General features: G+C 42.6%; 1 protein-coding gene across 2 annotated transcripts in view; it reads left to right on the top strand.

Moving 5' to 3' along the window:
• The window catches only part of CA10 (carbonic anhydrase 10), a 543166-nt gene that overhangs the window by 23129 nt on the left and 502709 nt on the right, over positions 1-17328 (top strand). Inside the window, exon 2 of one of the 2 annotated variants that reach the window (XM_012555979.1) lies at positions 8910-9059. The exons of the other annotated variant lie outside the window; for it this stretch is intronic. The gene's annotated coding sequence lies outside the window, so the exon portion shown is untranslated. The remainder of the gene's footprint in view (positions 1-8909; positions 9060-17328) is intronic. 2 annotated transcript variants of the gene reach the window in all.

The following is a 17328-nucleotide window of genomic DNA, read 5'->3' on the forward strand; positions in this document are numbered from 1 at the left end:
CTTTGTAAAGGAGGATTCTTTGAGTTACCTGCTTTGTACTGTTGCTGTTAGGTGCCGATGAGTCGACTCCGACTCCTGGTGACCCTGTGTCTAACAGAATGAAACGTTGCCCAGTCTTACACTATCCTCACAATAGTAGGTATGTTTGAGACTACTACAATAGTAGTTTTTGTTGCAGCCACTGTGTTACCTTATCTCGCTGAGGGTCTTCCTCTAGTTCAATGACCCTCTACTTAGTACTAGAAGCCCAGAAACCTTCAATACCTCCCACTGAGTCTGAAAAAAAAATTCAAACTCTTGAAAATGATGTTTAAGTCCTCCATGGTATGCTGTAAACCAACCTTACAAACTTTGTTCCAGTTTGCTAACTCTGATGTGAACAAACCTTGCCCACACTCACCTGTACCTTGCTCCAGCTGTCCTTCCTCCACCTGGTTCTCACTACCTGAATCATACCCATCTCCCACATTCAGTCAGAGGGCTCCTTGTCCGTGAATGCTGTTGTGATCACTCCAGCCCTGTGGTTTCTTGGTTCTCTACACCTACACACCTGCTGGCTCTTACTGCCCACAGCACTGCTTGTCCACCTATATCAGATGGAAAATTCTTCACAGTCAGGATTCATCTAGCTTAGTTTGGTATTCCCTCCCCACCCCTAGCACAACATGCTAGGGTTTTACTCACCACTCTGTAATGATCATTTTTGCTACATCCTCTCAAGTAGTATCTGCTCATTTAAGTTTTATGTCCTCTTCCTCCACTCACCTTGGGCCAAATTTGGCCTGCTGTCTGGTTTTGTAAATAAAGTTTTATTGGAACACAGCCATGGTCATTCATTTATGTATTGCCTATGGCTGCTTTTGCACCACAATAGCAGAAGCAAAGCCTAAAATATTTACTATCTTGTCCTTTACAGAAAAAGTCTGCAACCCCCGACTCAGACAGTTGATTTAAATGCTTCCAACAGGTAGAAGAATAAAATGGGTCCCTGGATGATCTATTTTCTTCAATAAATAGTTGGTTAAGTTTTGCACCAGAAAATTTAGGAACCTCAGAATTGTCTCAGCAGTTTTTACCACCCCAACGGGATTCCTTAGCATCTACCACTGTCAGAAGAAGCCAAAGAGGGAATCTCACTTCGTGCTGGTTTGGATTTATAAAGCTCCCTTTGCTTGGAGTAGCTCTGGCCCTCCCCAGGCAAACATTCTGGAAGAAACCACCCTCTCTTAAGGGATGGTGTGAGCTGGGGATGGTAGCTTGGCAGAGAAGGAGCAAGCTTTCTGGGAATACTGTTCTGCTGCCGGCTCTTTGAAAAAAATAAACCTCCTGTTTTGGGAATGTGAAGGTCAGACCACATTCAGAAATAAGAACATCATCTGGAGAGACAAGCAATTTTAAGAATGACAACCTGAAAAGTCAGACCTTTCCGTCTGATGATTGAGAAAAGCCAGACATATAACCCGGGCGATGATCAGTTTCTGTGCTTGGGTAGAGAACTTTCTCCCAAATAACAAGCTGAATGAGGTTGGTGGGGCTCTGGGAAATGGGAGGTGGTTGTCCTCCCTGGACAGATGGGGCCATTGAAGTCAAGTTGCAGTGGCATAGACTGGCCACAGAGGGAGGTGTTCTGGTAAGGACCTAGCTGGACTCACAGGAACTAAATCCCTAATTCTCTTAGGGTGTTTGCACTGAGAAACCCCCGAAGCAGATTTCAGTATGCTACTGGGTAGAGGCTTTTTTTTTGGCTCTAGAACAGAAGCTGGCAAACAGCAATCTAGAAACCAAATCCAGCCTACTGCCTATTTTTGTAAGGTTTGTTTTTATTGTTGTCAGATGGTGTCAGGTCAGCTCCAACTCATAGCGACCCTGTGTATGACAGAACAAAATGCTGCCTGGTCCTGCACCATCTTCACAATAGTAGGTATGTTTGAGCCTATTGTTGCAGCCACTGTGTCAGTCTATCTCACTGAGGGTCTTCTTCTTTTTCGCCAACGCTTTACTTTACTGTACGTGATGTCCTTCTCCAGGGATTGGTCCCTCTTGATAACATGTCCAAAGTAAGCCAGATGAAGTCTCACCATCATTGCTTCTAAGAAGCATTCTGGCTGTACATCCTCTAAGACAGATTTGTTCATTCTTCTGGCAGTCCGTGGTATATTCAATATTCACAAACACCGTAATTCAAATGTGTCAGTTCTTCTTTGGTTTCTTCTCATTTTTGTAAGGTTTTAAGAGATAAGAATGGTTTTTACATTTTTAAATGGTTGAAAAAAATCAGAGGAAGAAGATTTCATGACACGTGAAGATTTTATGAAATTCAAATTTCTGTCCATAAATACTCATAGAGCTCTGGCGGCACAGTGGTTAAGAGCTCGACTGCTAACGAAAAGGTCGGCAGTTCAAATCCACCAGCCATTCCTCAGAACCCATATGAGGCAGTCCTACTCTGTCCTATAGGGTCGCTAGGTCGCTATGGAATCAACTTGACGGCAGAGGGTTTTTTTTGTTTATTTGTTTTTGGTCCATAAATAAAGTTTTATTGGAACACAGCCACATGCATTTGTTTACATATTATCTATTATCTGTGGCTGCTTTTGCACTATAATGGCAGAGTTGAGTAGTTGTGGCAGAGACCATAGAGCCAGCAAAGCCTGCAATATTTACTCTCTGGCCCTGTATAGAAGTTTGCCAACCCCGGCTCTAGAGTATGAGTAATATAATAAAAAGTAGCAAGTTTATTAAGTATAATACACATACAATAAAATGCACCCTTTTTAAGTATATTGGTTGATGAGTTTTGTTAATACAGGCATGTAACCATCACCACCATCAAGATACAGAGTATTTCTATCACCCCCAAAATTGCTCAGTGCCCCTTTGTAATCAGTCCTTCTCCCATCTTTGGTGTCAGACAACCATGGATCTGATATTTGTCAATAGTTGTTGTTAGTTGCTGTCGAGTTGGCTCCGACTTACGGTGACCTTATGTATAAACCAAAAATTAAAAAAAACCCATTGCCATCGAGTTGATTCCAACTCATAGCGACCCTATAGGACAGTGTAGAACTGCCCCATAGGGTTTCCAAGGAGCAGATGGTGGATTCAAACTGCCAACCTTTTGGTTAGCAGCCTAGCAGCCAAACTGTTAAGCACTGCGCCACCAGGGCTCCGACCTTTTATATAACAGGACAAAATGTTGCTCAGTCCTGCACCATCTTCATGATCATTGGTATGTTTGAGTCAATAGTAGCAGCTTTGAAATAGTCTGGAGTATTTCAGATCACTAGAGGCTGTGTGAAGGGAGAGAGAGTAGTGAAGGTGTGTGAATACCACATGAAGTTGGTTCTGTTCTCTCATTTGATAATACCTTAATTCACTCCAAACACCTACTCAACTGTTTATAATATTACTTGCCAACAGGCACTGTGCAAGGAGCTCTGCATGCATTATCTCATTTAATCTTTAACTCTATTACGACCCATTTCCTGTTTTATTGAAATATAGAGCCACCCCATTTAACTTGTGGAGGGGCACACAGATGTTAAGATGTACACTATTATTTGAATTCTGATCTACCCAAATCCAGAGCTTAGCCACCACACCACACACTTGTTAAGTTTCACCACAACCTTGCTTGGGGGTATAATATCAACATTTTATGGAAGAGGAAAGCCCAAAAAGTGACTGGTCCAAGTCACCCAGCTACTAACTGCTTGAGTCAGGATTTGATCCAATCTCTGCTAACTAAGCAGAAGCACAGAAGGTAAATATATTCAGAAAAGGATTGAAAAGTCACCCTGCTCCTACAAATGGATGGACTGAGAGGCAGGGGTGAATCGGTGCCGTGGGTGAGCAACTCTGGATAATGCAGAGGTGTGTGTAGCAGTAAATGAAAAGCAGCCTTAAGCCAGATGTGCTTTTGCTTTCTGAGCTAATGGATATGCCAAGACTATTTAATTGAATGTGAACAATGAATGGTCATAAAGTGCTTTGAAAAATACTGAGGGATGCATCCATGCTGAGCAACATCAATAATCAAAATCCCTCATCCTTTCCCTTTACAAACAGCATTATATCTTCATTGGTCTATCTGGATTGAAAAGAAGATGAAAATCAAAGTCTCAGAGGAGAGCCACATGGAGTCTTCTCTTTCTCTCCTCTCCATCAAATCTTCTATTACAAGGGGTAATGGGATTTACCGACACCTAGTTTGAATGACCGCCACCCATCCATCAGTTTGTCATACTATGGTGTCTTGCGTGTTGCTGTGATGCTGGAAGCTATGATACTGGTATTTCAAATACCAGCAGGGTCATCTACGGTGGACAGGTTTCAGGAGAGCTTTTAGACTAAGACAAAGAAGAAAGGCCTGGCGATCTACTTCCAAAAATTAACCAATGAAAACCCTATGGATCAGAACAGATTATTGTCTGATACAGTGCTGAAAGATGAGCGCTCTAGGTTGGAAGGCACTCAAAATACATAGTGGCCACAAAAATGGACTCAGGCATAGCAATGATCATGAAGATGGTGCAGGACTGGGCAGTGTTTCATTCCGTTGTACATATGGTCACCGTGAGTTGGAGTCAACTCAATGGCAGCTATTTCTCTCTCTTTATCTCTCTGTCTCTATCTATCTCTATCTCTGTATCTCTTTATCTGTCTAGTTTGAATGACTGCACTGCATTCCTCAGAGCCTTTTTACTAAGTGCTTGGCACCTAAAAGGCACTCAAAAAATATTGGTGGTGGTTACAGTTTTCTAGAAGCCCTCCATTGGCCTCTGTGCAGGCCCTTCTTAGAACCCAGGGCAGGTAGCTCTGTCCATGAGGGCCCTTAGTTGCAAATAAAGAACCCCTTCAAGGCTAGTGTAAGCTGAAAATAAATCCATTAAAGCATTTGAAGTGCTCACAGAATCTCAGGTTGGGCCAGAGTTGGAATCGGAGGCTATGCTCACAAGAATACTCTGGGATAGTTCTAGAAAAGACCTCTGTTCTTGCTATTGCTTGGCAGAGACAGCCAGATCCCATAACTGATGGACACTGGACACTCTACCACCACCCTCACCAGAAAATGAATTCCATACCAAACCTGCTTTTTGACTTGGTTCACTTCAGATGTCTCAGGCATCTGATTGGCCAACTTCAGTAAAACGTCTGTGTCCTATCAGCAGGGAGGCTCTGCAGAAGTAAAGTACAGGATTCTACCTGGGTGGGATTGAACACAATGGGCAGGAAATACTCCAGACATAGTGTGATAGGCTGAATAATGGTCCCCCAAAGATGTCCATGTCCTCGTTCCCAAAACCTGTTAATATCTTCTCTTACCTTACATGGTAAAAGAGACTTTGCAGTTGTGATTAACTTAAAGGTTTTGCAATGTGGAGATTATCTTGGCTATCTGGGTGAGTCCAATGTAATCACAAAAATCCCAAAACCAAACCCATTGCCTTCAAGTCAATTCCAACTCATAGTGACCCAGGAGGTTCAGAATCAGTTGATGTGACGATGCAAGCAGAGGTTGGATGTGATGTGCTTTGAAGATGGAAGAAGGGGTCACGAGCTAAGGAAGCAGGTGGCCTTTCGAAGCTAGAAAAAGCAAGGAAACAGATTCTACCCTAGAGCCCCTAGAAGGAGTGCAGGCCTGCCAACACATTGATTTTTAGCCCTGTAAGACTCATTTCAGACTTCTGACCTCCAAAACTGTAAGACAGTAAATGTGTGTTGTTTTAAGCCACTGAGTTTGTGGTCAGTTGTTACGGCAGCCATAGGAAACTCAAACACATTGAAAAGATGTTCAAAAGGTAAAGGGAAGCCAGAAAGCATGAAAAATGTCCAGGCTCAGCACAGAAGCATTGACAGGAAGATAGAAGAATTGTTTCTTAAGTCTCTTTACCCTATGAGGGCATTGTAATAGAGCCCGGAAGCTAGGTTGGGTTAACACACGGAGTAAAATCGCTCGTGATTATTCTGCTTGTTCACTCACTTTATTCATTCCATGATCTACTCAACAAATGTTCTATTCATTAAATAAATATTTACTGGAGTTAAGTGCCAAGCACTGTGAAAGATATTGTGGTTACAAAGGATAAGGAGAGTAAGACTTAAAGCAAACAATTAAGAAGTTCATAGATAATAGGTTTAGATTTAACTGATTTCCAGTTGGCTGTACAAAGCAAACCAAGCCAAAAATCTGCATTCAGGTGATTCTGGAGAATGAGAGCCTCTCCAGATGATTCCAGAAGAGCCCCAACACTTTATATAGAAAGGCATTATAACGGGAATGAATATATATATATACACACACACACACACACACATATTTTAATTGAGTATCTGTTTGGATTAGTTATCTAGTGCTGCTACAACAGAAGTACCACAAGTGGGTGGCTTTAACAAACAGAATTTTATTTTCTTACAGATTAGGAGGCTGGAAATCCAAATTCAGGGTGCCGACTCTAGAGGAAGGCTTTCTCTCTGTGTCGGCTCCTGGGGAAGGCCCTTGTCTCTTTTCAGCTTCTATTGCTCGGTTCCTTGGAGATCTCATGTGGCATCTGTTTTCTACCGTCTATGCTTGCTTGCTTAGTCTGCTCTTTTTATGTCTCAAAAGAGGCTTAAAACACACCCTACACTACTACTGCTCCATTAACATAACAAAGAAAACTTATTCCCAAATAGGACTGTAACCACATGGCTCCACCACAGGTATAGGGGTTAGGATTTACAACACGTATTTTTGGAAGACACAAATCCATAACACTATTATAACGAAGGAGCCCTGGTGGCACAGTCGTTAAGAGCTTGGCTGCTAACCAAAAGGTCGGCAGTTCGAATGTACCAGCCACTCTTTGGAAACCTTATGGGGCAGTTCTGCTCTGTCCTGTAGGCTCACTATGAGTTGGAATCAACTGGACGGCAGCAGGTTTGGTTTGTAGTGCAACAGGTAAGCACTCTGCTACTAACTGAAAGGTTGGCAATTCAAATCCACCCAAAGGTACCTCAGAAGAAAGGCCTGGCAGTGTACTTCTGGAAGGTCACAGCCATTGAAAATCCTGTGGAGCACAGCTCTACTCTGAAGCACATGGGGTCGCCATTAGTTGAAATCGACTTGAAGTAGCTGGTTTGGCTTTTGATTTTTCTCTGTGCTAAAGGTACTGCTAAGTATTTTATATGTCTTATTTCATTTAATTCTCATATCAACTTCATGGGGGTATGGACTATTAGTATCCCTATGGTACAGATCAGGAAACTGAGGCTTAGGAAACATGACTGAGGTCACACTACTAGGTGATAACAGAGCTGGGATTTGAACCTCAGGTCATCTGACTCCTGGGTACTTACACTTTGCCACCCTGCCTACTTGTATGCTGGACATTGGGCTGGGGGAGCTATGGATTCACATGTGTGTGAGAAAAAAATCCCCACATACGTGAACCTCAAAATTTAATAGGTAAAATGAGCTATGGAAACACAGATTAAGGATTAAACAACATTCCAAGGTGACTGATTTTAAAACAAAATCCTTATTTGGATATTAAAAAACCTCATTGCCATTGAGTGGATTCCGACTCATAGCAACCCTATAGGACAGAGTAGAACTGCCCCTTAGGGTTTCCAAGAAGTGGCTGGTGAATTCGAACTGCCAACCTTTTGGTTAGCAGCCAGATGTTTAACCACTGTGTCACCAAGGCCCCTATTTCATCTGGATATATATGTATATGTAATTTCTGATCCATTTGATAATAGATCATATTATTTTCCCACTGAGGTAGGATGACAGTCCCTATGTTGCCTTGACGAAAGTACACAATGCATTCTCCTAGATTATTTCTATTTTAAGATCATATTCCATAAGGGCTATAAGTGAAGCAGACTCTCCTGTTTCTCCTTCCCTCCATCTATAACCGTATGGATACTTTGATAAGTGGTATTGTTTACATTAATACCCCTTGCGGCCTCTTGCCTGAAAATATAAAGGTCAGGGAGAAGACAGAGGCAGCCCTCACAGACCAGGTTCTAAGCTGGGTGCCTCATCTCGGCAACAGCTCATCAAACACCTACAGAGAAAATGCTGAGGCCGGGCTGGACTGTGAGCAGTGCCACACAAGCATCACTTGCCACTCCCGGCTTGAGCAGTTAGGGTGTGTAAGGGGCTCCCCTTCCCCACATGTCACCCAAGAGTTCTGCTTCTTGGGTTCAGGGAGGTGCTATTTGCTGAGTTACTGCCCAGCAGTTCCATTGACAGATGGTGTGCCTTGCTCATTAAATCAGAATCCTCACCACTCCAAGGGCCCTAGGCATGTTAGGAGACAGACCTGTTGGTGTTTTCTAATGCTGAATGGTCTGTAGCTCGAGAGCATGAAGATAAATATCCTATTTCATTGTGCATCCACTAACTTAAGCCTTACTGAGTCTATTCCCTTCACTCTGACAGGGCACGTTTAAAAAAGTGAAGTGCTTTTAGGTACCTAGCTCCTCCATCCATCAATTTCTCTTGTATTATACTAGCCTGGCCCTTTTCTCTGAGACTTGTCTTCACACAGCATTTTATATCAGTTGCATACAGTATCCTGAACCAAAAACAGACTTTTGTAGCCCAGAGTTTGAGGTTTGACTTAACTTTGTTTTAGAGGCAGTATTGTGTAAGGATTATTTCTTTGGAAGAAAAGAAAGAGCCTATGCAAAGATGGGGGCCTACTATAAGGCCAGTGTGGCTCCAGCACAGACAGTAAGCATGATTATAGAACAACCACATTAAAAGTTGTGTCTTTATCCTAAGAACAGTGGGAAGCCATGAGAAAGTCTTTCCCTGGGAGTTTCAAATGATCATGTCTGAGGTTCAAGTAGACTCTGGCTACAGAATAGAGAATTGATGGGAATAAGAGCATGAGGGAAACAAGTGATCTTGAGAGGGGCAGTCAGGAGGCTCTTGTGGCAATCTGGGTTAGAGATGGAGATAACCTAATGAAGGTGGTGGCAGATGTGGGAAGAAATGGACAGAATTATGAGCTGTGTAGGACATAGAGCCTGATGAATTGCATATGGTGGGGGTGAGGGAGAAGGTGGGTTAGGATGAGGCCCCGGTTTCTGACTCATGAACCTGTTGGATGGTGGTAGTATCCTCAGAGCTGGGGCACAGTGGAGAAGGGGCACCATCATGCATCACATGCACTCTGCATTGAGTCACGGAGAGAATTGCAAGAAACTTTGAAGAAAGGAGAGGAGTTGATGTGGAATTAGGGGACAGGGCAAGAAGAAAATAATAACAAAAGAAAGAGAAGACAGTCTTCTCTCCGAGAAAATATACCAGGGCATAAGAACAGACAGACCTACTATTATTTTTACCAATACTGATACCACATGTAATACTAGCTGCTATTGATTACTTATTATATGTCCAACTCTACAAAAGCTTTCAATCCTTACAAAAACCATGTGGATAGATATGTTTGTCACCCCTATATTGCCAAATAGACTGAGGCTCAGAGATACCAGGTAATGTAGCTGAAGTTAGATAGCTAACGAGTGGACGAGCTAGGATTTGAACCTGGCTCTAAAGAATATACGTATAACTCCTATGGAAAACTGCCACCCCAAGTAACAAATTATTGTTGTTGTTAGTTGCTGTCAAGTTGGCAACCTTATGCATAACAGAACAAAACATTGTCTGGTCCTGCACCATCTGCATGATTGTTGGTATGTTTGAGTCCCTTGTTGTGGCTGTTGGGCCAGTGCATCTCATTGAGGGTTTCTCTCGTTTTCGCTGACCTTCAGCTTTACCAAACACAATGCCCTTTTCTAGCAGTTGGGCTTTCCTGATGATGTCCAAAGTAAGCAAGCCGAAGCCTTGCCATCCTCACTTCTAAGGAGCTTTCTGGTTGTATTTCTTCTTAGACTCATTTGTTTGTTCTTCTGGAAATCCACGGTATATTCAGAATTCTTTGCCAACACCACAATTCAAATGCTTCAGTTCTTCTTCTGTCTTCTTTTTTTTTCTTTTAACTGTGCTTTAGATGAAGGTTTACTGTCTTCTTTTTTCATTGTCTAGCTTTTGCATGCACATGAGACAGTTGAGAAGACCATGGCTTGAGTCAGGCACACCTTAGTTATCGAATGGAAATCTTTGTTTTTTAACACTTTAAAGAGGTCTTTTGCAGCAGATGTGCCCAATGGAAAAATACGTCATTTGATTTCTTGATTGCTGCTTCCATAGACGTTGATTGTTAATTCAGATAGACTGAAATCATTGACAACTTCAATTTCTTCTTCATTTATTACGATGTTATCGGTTTAGTTATAGGGATTTTTGTTTTCTTCACATTCACTGTAATCCGTACTGAAGGCTTTTAGTCTTTGACCTTCATCAGTAAATGCTTCAAATCATCTTCATTTTCTGTAAACACGGTTGTATCATCTGCATATTGTGGATATATCCTAGTATCTTCCTCCAATCCTAATGGCTGCATTCTTCTTCGTATTGTCCAGCCTCTCGGGTTATTTGTTCAGCATACAAACTGAGTCAGTAAGGTAAAACAATACAACCCTACCACACACCTTTTCCGGTTTTGAACCAAGGTGCAGATTGGAATGGAATAAACTGATTATAAAGTACTGAGATAAAGAAGAGTCTGATGGGAGGTTATTTTAGGAACATTTCTTGAGGACTTGAGGTTTGCTGGTTTTGAATGAGGCTGTATATGCCTAATCTCTGGGTGCAAGTTTGAAGTGGGAACCAAATAAATGAGATGAATGACATGTAGGGGGAAGAGGGCATTGGCGGGATGGCCTTGGAGGTAGTTTTTGGAATCACTATTCTGCTTTACAACCTTTGACTATGTCACTTTGCCTGACTTGGTGCACATGAGCCTCACAGCCTGCTAAACTGCTTTATAGGCTCACTTTCTGACACTCCCCTCTATGGACCCTATGCTTCAGCCATAGAAGATTTTCCATTCCTCTCTCCCTCCTTCTCGTCCTCGTTCGTTTCTTCCTTCCTTCCTTTTCCCTCCTCCCCCTCCTTCTTTCTTTCCTTCCCTTTTTTCTTTTATGCATTATTTTACTCACTTATTGATTCAGTGATCACAAATACTACACCTATTATGTGCCAGGAACTGTACTAAGTCCTGGAGATATAAAGATGAACATCCTCAAGGAGCTCATGGATGACTATAATACACTGAGTCCATAATTCACTGTATTTTTACAAAGGAAATATACTATTACAAACATTGCATCAAGTGACAGCAGAGAGCAGAAGAGGGTGTAGATTTGTCTACTGAAGGTGAAATTTGAGCTGGGCTTAAGTATAAGTCCCTGGGTGGTGCAAATGGTTAACACACTCGGCTGCTAACCCAAGGGTTCAAGGTTCAAGTCCACCCAGAGGAACCTCGGAAGAAAGGCCTGGTGGCCTGCTTCCAAAAAATCAGCCATTGAAAAGCCTGCGGAGCAGCTCTACTCTGACACACATGGGATCTCCATGAGTCTAAACTGACTCCATGGCAACTGTTTTTTTGTTTTGCTTTGTTTTAAGAATAAGTAGGTATATGTCAAATGCACAGAAGAGTTGGGTATTTTAGGCAGAGGAAATAACATGTGCCTAAAAAAGCAGCAGGTACTGGAGAACGAAAAATAGTGTTCTGCAAAGTTGTCTTGCATGGTTTCTGAGATGTGACGGTACTTTTTTTTCCCCTAGTAATTACATTCCGCATTCTTCTTCCACAATCCCAAGGCTTCTTCCACTGTCTTCCTCTTTTTGTTTCCTTTTACCTCTTTGTTGACTCTCTGGATTAAACTCTTCATTGTGGATCTCTGACAATTTCTCTCCTGCTTTGCTAACCACTTTAAAAAATAGGCATTAAAAGCCTTCTGTGGGTCCCCCGCTATGTTTATGGCTCCCATGCTGTGTGAACTGGCGCTCCCTGCCCAGAGGATGGTACCCCACTGCCCGGCCCCGAGGCTCTGAGGATTGCAGTAGAGGTTTGCACCACAGGCTGTGCTGACTGATAGCTTGGCTTCCGCTCCCCAGGGTTAGTCACCTGCCGTGTGCCTGCCTTCAGCAAAGGGCAAGGCACCAGGTTGCTTGCTCACCAACTGGGTGAAGCCAGACAGGATAGTGAGGCAGCTCCAGGAAACCAGGATCAGGTCCAACCTGACCCTCAGTGTTTCCTCACCCCTGGGGTCACGTGATCCTTACCTGTGTGCTCAGCCTGCAAGGATCTCTGGTCTACTCCTGAGCGAAGGTGGGGCCAGTTCAAGCCACTGCACCCCATATATAGGGCCCTGCTCCAAGGCAACCTTGCTGCTGTCTCACTCAGCTGAGCCCTGGGATTCCACCTTTCAGGGACCAAGTCCCCAGTTTGTGCCCCAGTCTTGATGAGAATCCTCTCTTCCTGTGCCTTAATGCCTGCATTTCTGTTGTGCTAACCTGCACAGGGAGTCCCTGGGTGGTACAGACGGTTAACATGCTCGGCTGCTGACAAAAAGACCTGGCTATATTCTTCCAAAAAAACAGTTGTACTCTGACACACGTAGGACTCATGTGGAACCTGTACATAGACCAAGAGACAGTTGTTCGAACAGAACAAGGGAATACTGTGTGGTTTAAAATCAGAAAAGGTGTGCATCAGGGTTGTATCCTTTCACCATACTTATTCAATCTGTATGCTGAGCAAATAATCTGAGAAGCTGGATTATATGAAGAAGAACGTGGCATCAGGATTGGAGGAAGACTCATTAACAACCTGCAATATGCAAATGACACAACCTTACTTGCTGAAAGTGAAGAGGACTTGAAGCACTTACTGATGAAGATCAAAGCTACAGACTTTAGTATGGATTATGCCTTAACTCGAAGTAAACAAAACGCTTCACAGCTGGACCAATAAACAATATTATGATAAATGGAGAAAAGATTGAAGCTGTCAAAGACTTCATTTTACTTGGATCCACAATCAATGCCCATGGGAGCAGCCGTCAAATCAAACAACACATTGCATTGGGCATATCTGCTGCAAAAGACCTCTTCAAAGTGCAAAAAAAGCAAAGATGTCACGTTGAGGACTAAGGTACATCTGATCCAAGCCATGGTGTTTTCAATCGCCTCATATGCATGCCAAAGCTGGACAGTGACTATAGAAGACCAAAGAAGAATTGATGCCTTTGAATTATGGTCTTGGTGAAAATTTTTAAATACACTGTAGACTGTCAGAAGAACAAACACATGTCTTGGAAGAAGTACAGCCAGAATGCTCCTTAGAAGCAAGGATGGCAAGACTTGGTCTCACATACTTTGGACATGTCAAGAGGGACCAGTCTGTGGAGAAGGACATCATGCTCGGTAAAGTAGAGGGTCAGTGAAAAAGAGGAAGACCCTCAACGAGATAGATTGACATAGTGGCTGCAACAATGGGCTCAAGCATAACATCTGTGAGGGTGGCGCAGGACCCGACAGTGTTTTGTTTGGTCGTACGAAGGGTCACTATGAGTTGGAACTGACTCGATGGCACCTAACAACAGCCCCACAATAGCTCCATGAGAAAGATAGTCAGAGCCCTGGGATTCCATCTCAGTGTCCTGATCCAAAGCCTATTTTCTTAACCACTATAGGCTTTACTGTCTGTTTTGTCTGGACCCTGTCCTCTTGTTGCCCTGGTCAGTGCTTTCCCGGCCAAATCTACTCTCTGGTAGTGTCTTCCCCTGAGTCAGCCTTGCCAATGCTTCCGTAGCTCTTGTGGGCAAATCTTGTTCTAGTCCACCCCTTCCTCCATTCCCAGACCTGTATAAGTAACTGGACTGTGTGCAGTGAAGTCTCAAGATGATTGTTGAGTAGATTTAAGGACACTGACAGGACCACTAGTATCAAATTATGTACCAAGCAGCCAACGAGTTACTTACTGTATAATATCATAATAGCACCTACCTCATAGGATTGTTGTGAAGATTAAATGAATCAGTCTGTATAACATAGTGCTACACACAGGAAGTGTTGAATGTTTGCTGTGATGATGATGATGATGAAGGAGAATATGGCAGTATGGTTCCTGCCTCAAGAAGCTTTTAGTCTAATAAGAGAGACAATAAATCACATAAAACAATGAGACAATATATAATTAAATGCTAGTTTGGGTGACAAATTTCAGGAGTTTTATAAGAATTTTAAAAACAAGTTTCCAAATAATTGTTGGGGGGAAGGCAGCATGGAGGAGGGACTTGACTATAGCTTTAAGAATGAGTGGGCTGGAGAGAGGTAGAGGGGAAAGTAGTAGTTTAGCCCTCATGACACCAGGGATACTCTGTTCAATAAAACATCGATAGTTCTTGTTAGTGTTTTCTATTACCTGTTATTGAGACTTCCATCCAAATAAGTGACAGACCAGGATTCTGGGTTTAAGATGAAGTCTTGGGGGCTCTTGCTAGTCATGTGAGGTAGGGTAGGATTCATCCTTGGAAAGCAGAGCATGGATTGGAAGATGATTCAAGAGGTGGGATCCGTGGGTGGAGCCTGCATGGAAGCCAGACAGCCTAATCAGACTTTTACTCAGCAGCTGAGTTGGGAGATAGAATAAAGACATTACCCCAAAGACTGGAAACTGGTGATAGATGCTAGAACAAGATGATTTGGAATGTAAGATAAAAAGCAGAGCATAGAGATGGGAGCAACAAGCTGTTAAGGGCTCCAGTTGATAAATTAAGGCAAATTAATTTAAATTAAGGCATCCAATTAATTAACTGAAAGTAAGGCATCAAGTCCAGCATGAACATCCTAGCAGAATGGTCACGAGACAAATGGTTCCTAATGGTAGACATGGGATTAGAAGTGATCCATGTTTAGAGGTTATGATTTGGGAATTAGGCCCAGGAGGATGCCACAGTAGGTAACCCGTGAAGGCCATTGTCAGATTCGTAATGGGGACACTCAGTGATCTTAAATGGTATGGGAGATATTTTATGAGGTTGAATGGTGAGTATATCTTTCTTTCAAAATGTATTTATTGAGTTCCTACTGTGTATGAGGTACTGTATTTTCTGAAGCTATGGTGGAGACAGAGGTGACTCAGCCATGCATCTTGCCTTTGAGTCGCTAACAGTCTAAAAGATAAGATAAATCCTATTCACAAGTAACTAATACAAAGTAGAAAGCAGTGCCTGATATATGGAAGGCAGAGATAAGGCACCTTAGGAGGGCAGGGGAAGGAGTGATTGCTTGCAGTGGAGCATGGTGTCTCACAGTCCCACAGCCAGCAGTAGAATCATCCTGCCCAGGGTCAGGTTTCTGCTCTACTACCTGATACATGGATGGTGTGACCTTGGGTAGGTTAATGTAACCTCTATACCATCATTTGTAAAATGTGGATCAAAATACTACTTATAAAGCTATTTTGAGGATTAACTAAGATATTGCATGCAAAGTCTGTATCACTTAATAAATGATAGTTACTGTTAATTCCAATGGACCATTCCACTAGGGTCATACCCAAGGGAAATATAGATCCAGAGTATATTCAATGTCAGTAGTTTAGGAGCAGCTGAAAACTGAAAAAAAAAAAACAAAAACAAAAACAAAGCAACCTAAAGGATGAATAACTTTGGTGAGACGGAAAGGAGAGAATAGTTGCCAGTCTGAGCTCCTTCCATCCTCTTGGGATTTACCTGCTAAATGTTTGTACATAACTCGCAGAGAGCTAGAGGACACCTGCTTCTCATTCTCCACCCACTTCCTCCCTGCAGTAACACAGAGATGCCCGGTAATTGGAGTGGATTCTATTGGTGAAAGTGTACCTTGGTATTCCCATATAGAGGGCAAGTCTGCAGTGTCCATTAAACAATTTAAATGAGAAAAAAGTGCCCATCAGTATCTACTCGAGAGCAGTATGCACACATGTGCACTAGGAAGCATACACAAGATGTTCAGTGTAGCATTGTTTCAACACAAAGACATCGGAAACAGCCCAAATGTCCATCCATGTGGATGGGGAAGACGAACAATGATGGGTCCACATTATAAGGTACTGGGGGTAGTGGTGGTTCAGTGGTAGAATTCTCACTTTTCATGGGGAGACCTGGGTTTGATTCCCACTTTCCATGGGGAGACCTGGGTTTGATTCCCAGCCAGGCATCTCATGCGCAGCTACCACCCATTTGTCACTGGAGGCTTGCGTGTTCTTATGATGCTAAACAGGTTTCAGGGGAGCTTCCAGACTAAGATGGACTACAAAGAAAGGCCTCATATGTACTTATGAAAGTCAACCGTTTAAAACCCTATGGGTCACAACAGTTCAATCCCATTATGCGTGGGGTCACCATGAGTCAGGCTGTCGCGATGACAGCTAACAACAACAACAGTGCAACAGTGAAAAAAAATGTGGTGGAGCTGTGTACGGCTAAGTCTCCAGGGCATCCGTTAAGAGGTGAACTCGCTGGATAATATGTATGGTGTGTCATTTCTATACAAATACATATATATGTTTGTAATTACGAGTCCCTGGGTGGCGCTCGACCACTAGCCAAAAGGTTGATGGTTTGAACTCGACGGCAGCCACCAACAATGTTTGCAATTGTACAGTGAAACCTGTGAAAGCCGGAATTCGACGGGACTGCCTTGTTTTTTTTCCTGGTCTCGCAAGTGTTCCGCCTTTGACAAGGTGCAGTCACCACTCTTCTGTCACTATTTAGTGGAAGATATTTGAGTTTTCCTTCTCTGACAGGTTTCCACTTTATACAGGTTCTGGCATTCACAGGCTTTACTGTATTACACAATCTAGGAGGATACATACCACAATGATAGTAATAATTACCTCATGGGTGGGGCAAGGTGACGATGAGAGAGAGGGGAAGAAGCAAGAGGAACTTGCGGTTTATAGGTACTGTTTGAATTATCATGATGTGTTCACATATTATTGTATACTTACAAACAAACACGTAAGTAAAATTAGGAGGCCTGAGTTGTTCACCCCCCATCTGCCATATCATCACCTCACTCACAGTCACTTTTCAAAATGGAGGATATTGAGTTCTTCTTTAGCAAATACAATATAGGAAAGGCATGGCTTAGTTTATTTTCATGCACTGACCGTTTATAAAGCTAGTACAAAAGTATGTTTCTGTTTTGTAAAATTTTGCAAATAGTTGAAAAGAAGCAAGCTAGTTAAATTTGGTTCCTAAGTTTCATCAGGAAGGATTGAGTGTTCTCCCACACATTGCTGGCATGCATGTTTGTCCTGAATAAAAAATGAACTCCATAGAAATAGAAATAACATTTATTTGAGGTGGACGGTCCTGTTTACCTTGGTTTCCAAAATAGGCATGAAATGCCCATTTACTTAAAAAAAAAAA

Source organism: Trichechus manatus, unplaced genomic scaffold, assembly GCF_000243295.1.
Source record: "Trichechus manatus latirostris isolate Lorelei unplaced genomic scaffold, TriManLat1.0 scaffold00054, whole genome shotgun sequence".
In the NCBI taxonomy this organism is placed as follows: Eukaryota; Metazoa; Chordata; class Mammalia; order Sirenia; family Trichechidae; genus Trichechus; species Trichechus manatus.